Here is a 10,000-nt window from a genome sequence, read left to right as displayed (position 1 = left end):
CTCTCCCTAACATATATTGCTTAACAGTTCTCAAAGGAGTTAATGAAGAGAGGCATATTACCACCATCATCACCAATGCTCCCTAACACTCAGACGCTGGAGCCAATGTAGCTGTGCAAGCACTCCGTGCCTCCCTCTCTCTCTCTCTCTCTCTCTCTCTCTCTCTCTCCCTCTCCGTGCTCATGTTTGATATTTGCAACTCAAAATCAATTTCCGCTTATCACTATTGATCTGTACAGAGACAGAGCTGTCAGTCCTTGACAGTCCTGGGCTGTCTGATTTAAAGCCAGACCATCAGCTCGTCTGAACGGGGGGGGGGGGGGTGTTGTGATGGATATATATGAAGGCTAGCACTGATGGAGCGATCTACTATGAAAGCCTGGATCTCACTTTAGCCTTCTTCCTAACTGTTGGTTTAATTTAGCCGTCACCCTCACCACAGGTATACTATAGCGTTCAGTTTCATTTCAGCGGGTCTGGCTTTGCAAGGAATCGTTTTTTCGTAATTTCAGGGCTAATGAGATAAGCTAAGTATTTTTTTCCAAATGTTTTTCTCTTACTTGTTCTTTTTAAGCAGGAATACCTTGAATTTCACATTAAACGACTTGCTCTAATGAAACCTGCGTACTACACTAACTATCTTATAAGGATAATTACAAGTTTTTACTAAGCAACAATGCACTCGAGTGCTGTGGGTTTGCAGGAGCATTAAAACTAACATAGTAAAGGTGCTTTTAGGGATATATTTTCCTTTCATAATGGTAAAATGGTAAAAGCCTCATACAGATTTTCGTTGGTCCATGAAAACTCCCACGGGCAGTGATGTTGTTTTTTGGTTGAGACTAAGCTGCACTGTGTGTTTGGCCTTTCCCAAAGCCCTGCTGCTGTTTCTATTGATCCTCTCCGTATTAAAAACCAAAGTCAAAGTGACCACTTTCAGGGCCCATGAAAGCTCCCATTTTCGCCGTGATTTATGAAGCAATGCCTTACATCTTTGCAAAGCATAATATAGATTAGAGGACATAGGTTGTTTGTCTCAATGTGTTCTCAATGTGTTTACAGGCTTCTGTGCTTGTTGGTGTGTCTGGACATGTGTATCTGCATGTGTGGGGGTACATTTCTGCATGTGAGTGAACTATGCAGAAATGAACTAGCCGGCCAGGCTAAAGCAGCTTTACATGTGTGTGGCTGTAGCAGCAGATGAACTAGCCGGCCAGGCTAAAGCAGCAGCAGATGTCAGCGGCAGGAGGCTCAGCAAGGAGGAGCCCCCTGACTTGGCTCCTTCCGCTGGTCATCAGCAGACTTGTTGCCTCTCACTCCGGCTCCCCATATGGAGCTCGGGGTGGCCGTCCTCTGTCTCCCCGGGGAAATTGTCCGAGACGTTTTAAAAAGGCTCACCAGAAGAGCAGCAGATGTCCGCCATCCCTCCCCAGGAGCTGAGTCTCGGATGTCTCCCCTGAGTTCTGCTGGAGAACCCCAGGCCGCCTTTTGACTCATCATATCAGATGTATTTCACGGGCCCGCAGAGCTAACTCCTGTCCAAGTGAAGCAAAACCGTGTAGAGCTGTAATACTCCCCCCTTGCCCCCCCCCACTGCCCCAACTCACTGTGCATGTATTCGGAGCCCATTTCACAGCTTCACTCTCGTTTAAATTGTGTGGCGGAGAAATAACGTGTCACCGTTCTACCTCACAACAACACACAAACGCTTTCGGACCAAAAGCGATGTTTATCTCCTGTGTCCCCCCCCCGCCGGAAGATGTGACCGTGCGTCAGTGTCCGAGGACGGACGACGGTGGAGGGTCGCTCCGTCGCGTGCCTCCTCACTCACGCCGCTCCCTCGGACACTCCGTTTCCCGCTCACCTTGGCCACTCTCGGAGTCTAATTGGGTTTCATTGATTTATCCGCCATGACGCCCGTTATGGCCGCTCGCCGCTGACCCAGCAGAAAAAAAACAAACATCAGCTGTACCACCACCCACTGCAACCCCCCCCTACCCCCCCCCCCCCCCCTCCCACACTGTCCACCTCCACCTCCACCTCCACCACACACACAGACACACACAAACACATACCCTTCAACACTATCAATACAACAATAAGTGAATGAATGATCTACAGTGAGCTGAAGAAGACTCAACCTGCCACCCGAGCCCCGGGCCCAGGCTTCAGCGGTCGGATTAGAGTCTGTGGGGGGGTCGGGTTCCCTCTCCCCACCGGTCCTCCACCGGGGGGGACAGGGAGCCCGTCAGTCTGGGGCCCTGACGACGGCGAGACACCCCGAGACGGGGGGCCTTGTTAGTTTGACGTGGGTAAGAAGAGTGTCTGGACATATGGCACGGCCACGCATTGATGCCTCGATCTGGGGGGGGGGGGGATGACACGTGTCACCTTGAGCTCTTGGCGAGTCGTGTCCGGGATGTAGTTCGCCTGCTGGGCCAGCCGGAGCGTGAAGCCAGATGAAGGTGGAGTGGGCTTTATCTCTCATGGCTTTTTTTGTTCGGTGTCTGGGGCTGAGAGTGAAGAAGAAGAGATTTCCACTTGCGCCGCCTAAGAGACAAGAAAAAAAGGGAAGAAGCGGCCCTGGTCTTTATTTCCATATAGTACAGCAAAGTACAGGCTTAAGGAAAAGAGGGTAGAACACAGACAGAGGTTTGATGCCGACTGTGTCCCCGTTCCCTGCTCCATCGGCCTGGCCCTTCTCTCTAGCTTGCATTATAAGCTGTTGATTATGACAGTGACAGCTCCTCAGGTGTGGAGTAGTCTAAATTTGTTATTCTGCCCACACACCGCCACCCCTCCCTTTTTACCACCTGCATGGAAAGACACAAGCACACACACACACACACACACACACACCCCCAAACACACACTCACACGTTGCACCCTGTCTGTTACCATCCAACCGCACGTACGTACGCAAATCACATCACAAATGTGCACATATACACACACTGACACACACACACACACACACACACACACACACACACACACACACACACGCACATATACACTTACACACACATGCGCGCACAGACAGAAACACACACACACACACACACACACAAACACATTTGTGCACGCATACACACACATTCACATCGACATGCACATGGGCACATGCACATTTCTCACAGCTGCTGTGTCAGCAGGAGACTGGGGCCGGGGAGAGGGGATATGAAATGAATCAGCTTCCCACTGAAGCACCCATGGAGATATGATCTAAAAGCATCGTGCGGGTGCTTGATTAAGGTTTGCACAGACCACCAATATTGGTACAAGCTCGTGTTTGTCATCTTTAGTGAATTATTATGCAAATGTGATCGTTATATTTTTTTTAACACGAGCCCGACCTATATGGAAAGTTGTGATCCGCGCTTAGCTTATAGCCATAAATCTTACATCAAAAGGAGTGCTAAGCTGGAATCACTCTGCGAGAGAGACGCCACGTGGCCCATCGAACACTGAACACCCGCTCCACACAAGTATCCTCCCGCTCGGAGCCTCTTTGTTAACGCAGCCTTTTATCACCGCGCCTGCCACAAGACCTTCTTACATTATTTACCTGCATCCAAATGACTAGATCGGGTGTCAGACGTGTAGGCCCACACGTTCACACCAGATCTAGTCATTTAGGTGGCTGTCAAGAGGACAATGTGGCGCGCTTCGAAGTCGCACCAAATAATGACGAACACTCGGCAGGTAGTAGGGGGGGGCGGGGTGTGTGTGGGGGTACAGATCTACTTCCCTGCCACGGGTGTATGAATAGCCCACTGAGCATCTGCTCCCGTGGCTCCGCTCGTCCTGCTCTACATTCCCCTCCACCGCCGCCTCTTCTCCCCTCGCCTAAACGTGGAGGGGAACCGGCTTGTTGGCTGGAAAGAACCACAAGTCCGCCATGAAGGAAGAGAGGAAAATAAAAGGGAGAAGGAAAGAATAACACAGAGGCAGCTGAGGAACAGTGTTGGCTGTGTAAACTAATCAGGGCGAGGGTGTTGATAGTTTGAGTCTACGTTCAAGCAAAGAAAAGTAAAATTGCCGGGGTGTTGATTCATTTGAAAAAGACCCCGCTCCCGTCCTTCTCTGTGCGGGCCGTCGTGTTGTTTCTGCTCGGCTCCGAGGCTCGCCTCTCTAATTTGCTCCAGCTTTGGCTCCACTCTTCCATGTAAATGCAATCAAGTTGCTGACAAAGTGTTTCTGTTGGCAGCGTCGCCGTCTGCCATTTCGATTTAGAAAACGAATAAATAATGAAATAAATAGGTAAAGCGGGAAAATGATCTAAAAATAGCCACATTAATCACTTTGCCAGGCCTGGCTGTGGAGAGCCTCCGCCGAGGTTATGACTTCACCTTTAAAGAGCCACATCGATTTCTCCCCGAGCAGTTGGTTCCCCTCCCACTCTTTGGTATGTGACGTTTATTTTCACTCTAATCCAACTGGACAAGGTTAAGTTATTGAGGCCCGGCGTACAGTAAGAAAGATTGCTGACCTTTCGACATACACATTCATAGTCAACTTTTAATTGGGTTCCACATTCAGTTCATTAGTTTGCTGTTCTAATGCGGACTGATTGGAAAAAAAACGTATTTATTAGACGTGATCTAGCGTGAGTAGGTTAGCAAAGCACTGGGCCAACTACATTAAGACTGATTGCCCATACACATGTAAAGGTTACATCAACCTTCAACGCATGGCAGCCCAACCCTATTCATCCAGGCCTTTCTTGGCATGTTTCTCATCATGTAACAGGGGTTGCTGTTAGAGGTGTTGATGGTTGATTTGAGAGCCTGCGTGTTAGAGCTCTTCAGTCTAATGGAGGTAAATTTCCTCTGGAGTCAGGAATTACTTCTCATAAAGGCATCATTAGCTTCTCTTCCCAGGTCCGTCTTGGGGCCTCTGCAGAAGAGACGCCGCAACGACGATTGGCTGTGTTTTCATAGTTTCCACTTTTATAGCTTTTTCAAGATCTGCAACACAAAAATTCGCAATCTTGCATTGTTTTGTTGTTTTAGTGACTCTCCACCTGAAGAGAGAGGACTTGTGTGTAATGTACACCAAACATTCCTAATGGGTAAAGCATTGAATGTTTGTCTGGACTTTATCAACAGCAGCGGGGTCAAAACACACAACCGTCGTTTGGGTTTCGAGTGATAGGGGCCGTCGTTGTGGCAATATGACCGCTACCGGTCCTGACAGAACGACTCTTTTGAACGTGGTGGAATCATGACCAAATATGGCCCGGGGGTTGTCTGGAGTCTCGTAATAGAGTGTCATCTCGTATTTACCGGTAGATCAGACTCAAACGCCAGGGCGCTGGGCTGGGAGTGCATCAGTCGCCCGGTCAGACCTGATTAACAAATATTGAATTGCATTGCCTGTGCTTCCAGTCAATATTTAAGGTTTGTAGATCATTTACTTTGTTTCACTTTCAGAGGCCGTAGGATGTAGATCTATGTCCAGGGCACAGGTCTGGATTTTTCAGATCATTGAAAATTTAAAAGGCATTTACATTTTCCACCCACAAAAGCGTGTGCACACACACACACACATGCACACAAACAAACAAACACACACACACACACACACACACACACACACACACACACACACGCACACACACACACACACACACACACACACACACACACACACACACACACACACACACACACACACACACACACAAACACACACACGCAAACACACGCACACACACACACACACACACATACATGTACAAACACCCTGACAGTGCCTCTGTTTATTTTGTTAATGGAAGAAGCACAATTTCTAACCAACACAGTGTTGTGCTTTCATGTTACACAACAACAATATGATCAAAGCCACCAGCTCCTGTGTGCTCCTCCAACCTCCGCCATCGACAATTTGAGCAGGAAAAAAAGCCTGTGACATCCATTTCCTCCCCCTGGCATGGAGGTTGTCATCTTGGATACCACACGACACACCGCAGAAGGTGGCAGAGAAATGAAATCTACGTCACCCGTCTTTCACTGGAACCAAGTAATGCTCTCTACCATTCACTGCCCGCCTCCTGTATCATATTGTACCTGTTTGTTTGCTATATTTTGGTTTGTTGTGAGGACACAAATGTTTTTCGTGTTTATTGTGTTATTTCTGCCCAGAGACCAGCAGACCTGGACAACGTCAGCCCACACGGATGTGTTGTCCGGCAGTCCGGGCGTTGTTTGCTTTGAAGGCTGCATAAAGCTCTTGGTCAAACAGCTGCACGGCTTCAGCCGTCCTTCAGCAACCTTCACTGGGAGTTTGGATTAAACCGACATGAACAAAGCGAAGGATTTGCGCCTCTGTTGTTTGCATGCGTTGCGCAACACACACCCATCCCCCGCTGTTGTTCATAGTCCTTGTTGGGCACCGGTGTGTCTCTTCGGTTTAGGGGGAATACATCGGACCTGAAGCATGACTCGTAGACACATCCTTCCTAATTGAATTGAATTGTATTGTATATGAGGGTCCTAACCCATACATTGCAAAAAATCTAATCAGAGCAAAGGAAAACCCTGCCGTGGATACTATTAATGGAGTGCCAAATAAAGGTCTGTGGAACACGAAGGATGTTAATTCAATTTGAGTTTTAATCGTAACATCTGAGAGGACAATTAGGAAACACAACGATCTATTTGCAACGCATGACAATACAAACAAGCCAACGCTATCTGATGGAGGCTAATTCGATTTTGTACGTTGTGAACGCCAGCGTGTTTAACAGACTTCTCCTCGCATCGTCCTTCATGAACCAACCTCAAACGTATGGTCGCCATTATCCCAACTGAAAGTGTTGAGACTCCCACATCTATGTGCACGATGGCATTGAGGATAGCCTATACATCGCACACCTCAAGTTGAGCAGAAATAATCTTTTCAAAGACCTTTAAACAATGAAGAATCATTCAGTAAAAAAGTATTGTGGTCCACGCATTTCTCTCATGAAAGGGAAACTCCTTCCCTTCAATTCTGATTATTTGTTTATTTCTTTCGTTTCTGGATTGGGAAATGATTCAACCGATTTTTTGCAGTGTTGTAATGAGTAATGGCTTTGGAGGAACCGAGACAAAGAACAGTTTCACCCGCTCGGGTGTATCCCGAGGTCGAGCTAGGTTAACGACATCCAGTCAAACCATAGTATTCATTTTGATGCAAGTAAAAAAAAAAAAAAACGTCAACCCTCGCTTAATAGGAATTTCAAGTTTCCTTTTCTTTTAAAAAAACTAAAACACCTCCCATAATGCATCATTCTAGCCCTCTTCAACGCTGCCTCCGCTCTCTAATTCATCACACCGCCTTGCGTGACTCGACCGCTGCGTCTTTGTGTTTTTCCACAAGATAATTACAAAGTGTGTGTGTGTGTGGGGGGGGGGGGGGGGAGGGGGGAGAGGGGGGAGTAAAAAAGCATCACAGCGTTTCACAATTTCACCACATTAACGTATTGGGAGTAGAAGGAAACTGTTGTGATGGAAACACATATATAGATTATTTATTTATTTATTCATTGGGTGGATGGTTGCGTCCAAATGGCGCGTGCTGTTATGATATCTGCCACTGTTGTCTTTGTTGTCGCCCATACCTGCTGCTCGGCTAAATGGTCTGTCACTAATGAGGCACACACAAACACACACCAGTACAATGGAGATTTAGATTATTTAGATTGCATTCGGGTGTCATATATTGTTTATTTATTTTTCCAATGTTCTTCGCCCTTGACTCGCTAGCAAACATCTCATAAACCCTAGGTCTCCGTTCTGGTCAAACAGGCTGGACGCATGGAACATGTATGATCGATCCATTCAAAATGTATAGAATAAATAAACCAACAGGAAAATCTGAATGGATTTTAATGTACCCTCAAACTGATTAACACAAACAGATGTAATATTGTACAAGTTGAGTCTGTAAAAACAACAGCCAGTGGCGGTTTTAGCAAATTGGGGGCCCAAGGCGAAGATCTGTATGGGGCCCACCTTGTCCGATCTTTAAAAGAGAACAGAGAAAAAAATAAATACTGACTGAATGGTGGGTAGGCAGGTAAAGCTAATCTCTGCGGAAGTAAAGGTTGGAGATGAGAAAAAATACCTTCCCCTTTAAACCCTGCATGCACTTTTTTAATCCAAAATGAAGATGGAAAGCAGAGAACACACAAAGTGGAGCAATACACAAACTAATAGTCACAATGGAACCCAAAAGAGAATAAGGTTTCAGATAACACCTGTCTTTGCCAAAATGCCAGGAAAATGAGCACTGTTTATTCTTTTTTTTAAGATCAAATCAATATCGATATAACCAGCAAGACAAGTAGTTAGGGTAAACCACCACCAACAGTCATGTACTTAGCAAAACATCACAAACAGCCATATACACAAAAATTGCCAAGATGGATAATTTACGATGTTGTGTGAGTGAGGTTGCAATTTGTATTGCACCTGAGATTGACATTTCAACCATTCTGCAAACAAACCTATGTAAGAGAGAGTGAGAGAGAGAGAGAGAGAGAGAGAGAGAGAGAGAGAGAGAGAGAGAGAGAGAGAGAGTCTATGAGACAGAAAAGATAGATTGTTCTCCACATCACACGCTTCTGACACAGGGTCCTACTTATTGACGTCTTCTCACATGTCTTCAGCTGCTGTAGCGACATGTTCAACGCTTTGGACGATGTTATTCCTGTCTGTATCCCCAACAGTAGCTGTAAAAAGTGTGTCATCTTTGGCAGCGTTGCTAAATACTTAGCGGCATCTTTTAGCTTTTTTCTTTTATTTGAGCCGCTTGGGTAACTTTATTTCCTAACCCTTTTCCTAACCCTTAATTTAATATTTGCGTGTAGACTCGTCTTGCTTCGTCTCTGTTTGTGTATTAAAAAAAATATATATAGATTTTTTATTTTTTTCCCCCCCTACTACGGGGGCCCCAATCGGCCACGGCCTATGCCTCTATGGTAAGACCGCCACTGACAACAGCAACAAGAGATAGAACACAACAGGGCGCTCCGCTTAGCTGAGGAAAACTGCTTGAGATTGCTCAGAAGCAAGGTTATTATCGTCAATGAGAAATAAAAAAAAAATAACTAACTATTTTTTCTGTTAAATAAAATCTTAACAATAGCGAGGTTTTACAGACAAAAGGATTACTAGCTGAAAGTGTATTCTGTGTCGAGAAAAATAAAAATTATAAACTAAACATTTGGAGAAAATGTATTCAGTTTATGTTTTTGTCAATTTGTCTTTTGTGGAATGTTGTTTACCTTTCCTTAGTGAATACAGTTGTCTTTTAAATGGTACGATATTTGAGTTTTTAATACAAAACCTTTTTCTGACCTTTTTGAACCATGCCAATGGCAGATACCCAGTATTACAAAATAATACAAACACTAAAACAGAAACTATGAAAAACCAACTACTAACAAAAAACATTAACAAAACTAGCACACATGCTTCAAAAACCTTTTACCCATAACTGTCATTGTAAACAAAAAGTAAATAAAATAAGCCAAAACGAATCCTTGCTACGGAAGTGCCACTTAACTGCACAAAGTACACGAATTCGAATGAATGTTTTACTGGGGTCAACATTGAGTATCGGGTTGAAGTGGATTCGGGCAAACATTTTCTCCTTCCTTCTCCTTGTCCTTCACATGTGCCTCAGATTCCAAGAAACTCTGTGCAACCCACCCCTCTGCCTATGTGTTGCCGACAAGGCTAGAGTGAAACAAATGGGTCTGAAGTCATCAACGTCAGATAAGCACACAACACATTCTACACCTCTTTGCCTTGGCTCGCGTTGGCGCTTTACTGGAACTTTGGCTGAAAGCACTTCAATGATGTTGAAACTCCACTGAGGTGCCAGCAAATTGAAGTATCTCTCTCCCCCTCGCTTTCCCTCTCTTTCCCTCTCTCTCTCTCTCTCTCTTGCTTCCTCTCTTCTCTCTCTCTCTCTCTCTCTCTCTCTCTCTCTTTCTCTCTTGCTTTCC

At 45.7% G+C, this 10,000-nt stretch overlaps 1 long non-coding RNA gene across 4 annotated transcripts; it reads left to right on the top strand.

The window, feature by feature from the left end:
• The first annotated feature begins 4,630 nt into the window (after positions 1-4,630).
• Positions 4,631-8,620, top strand: LOC132462694 (uncharacterized). 4 transcript variants are annotated; one of them, XR_009526892.1, is made up of 3 exons: positions 4,631-5,343; positions 5,436-6,024; positions 6,147-8,620. It is a non-coding gene; the product is annotated as an uncharacterized LOC132462694 (long non-coding RNA). The 4 variants fall into 4 exon arrangements; XR_009526893.1 differs by having other exon boundaries at positions 4,646-5,402; positions 5,807-6,024; XR_009526890.1 differs by having other exon boundaries at positions 4,676-5,402; positions 5,847-6,024.
• Positions 8,621-10,000: the final 1,380 nt, after the last annotated feature.

The sequence above is a fragment of the Gadus macrocephalus genome, chromosome 8 (genome assembly GCF_031168955.1).
Source record: "Gadus macrocephalus chromosome 8, ASM3116895v1".
NCBI classification, from domain to species: domain Eukaryota; kingdom Metazoa; phylum Chordata; class Actinopteri; order Gadiformes; family Gadidae; genus Gadus; species Gadus macrocephalus.
Note: the sequence above shows the minus strand (reverse complement) of the source record. Positions and strands in the feature narration are given on the sequence as shown.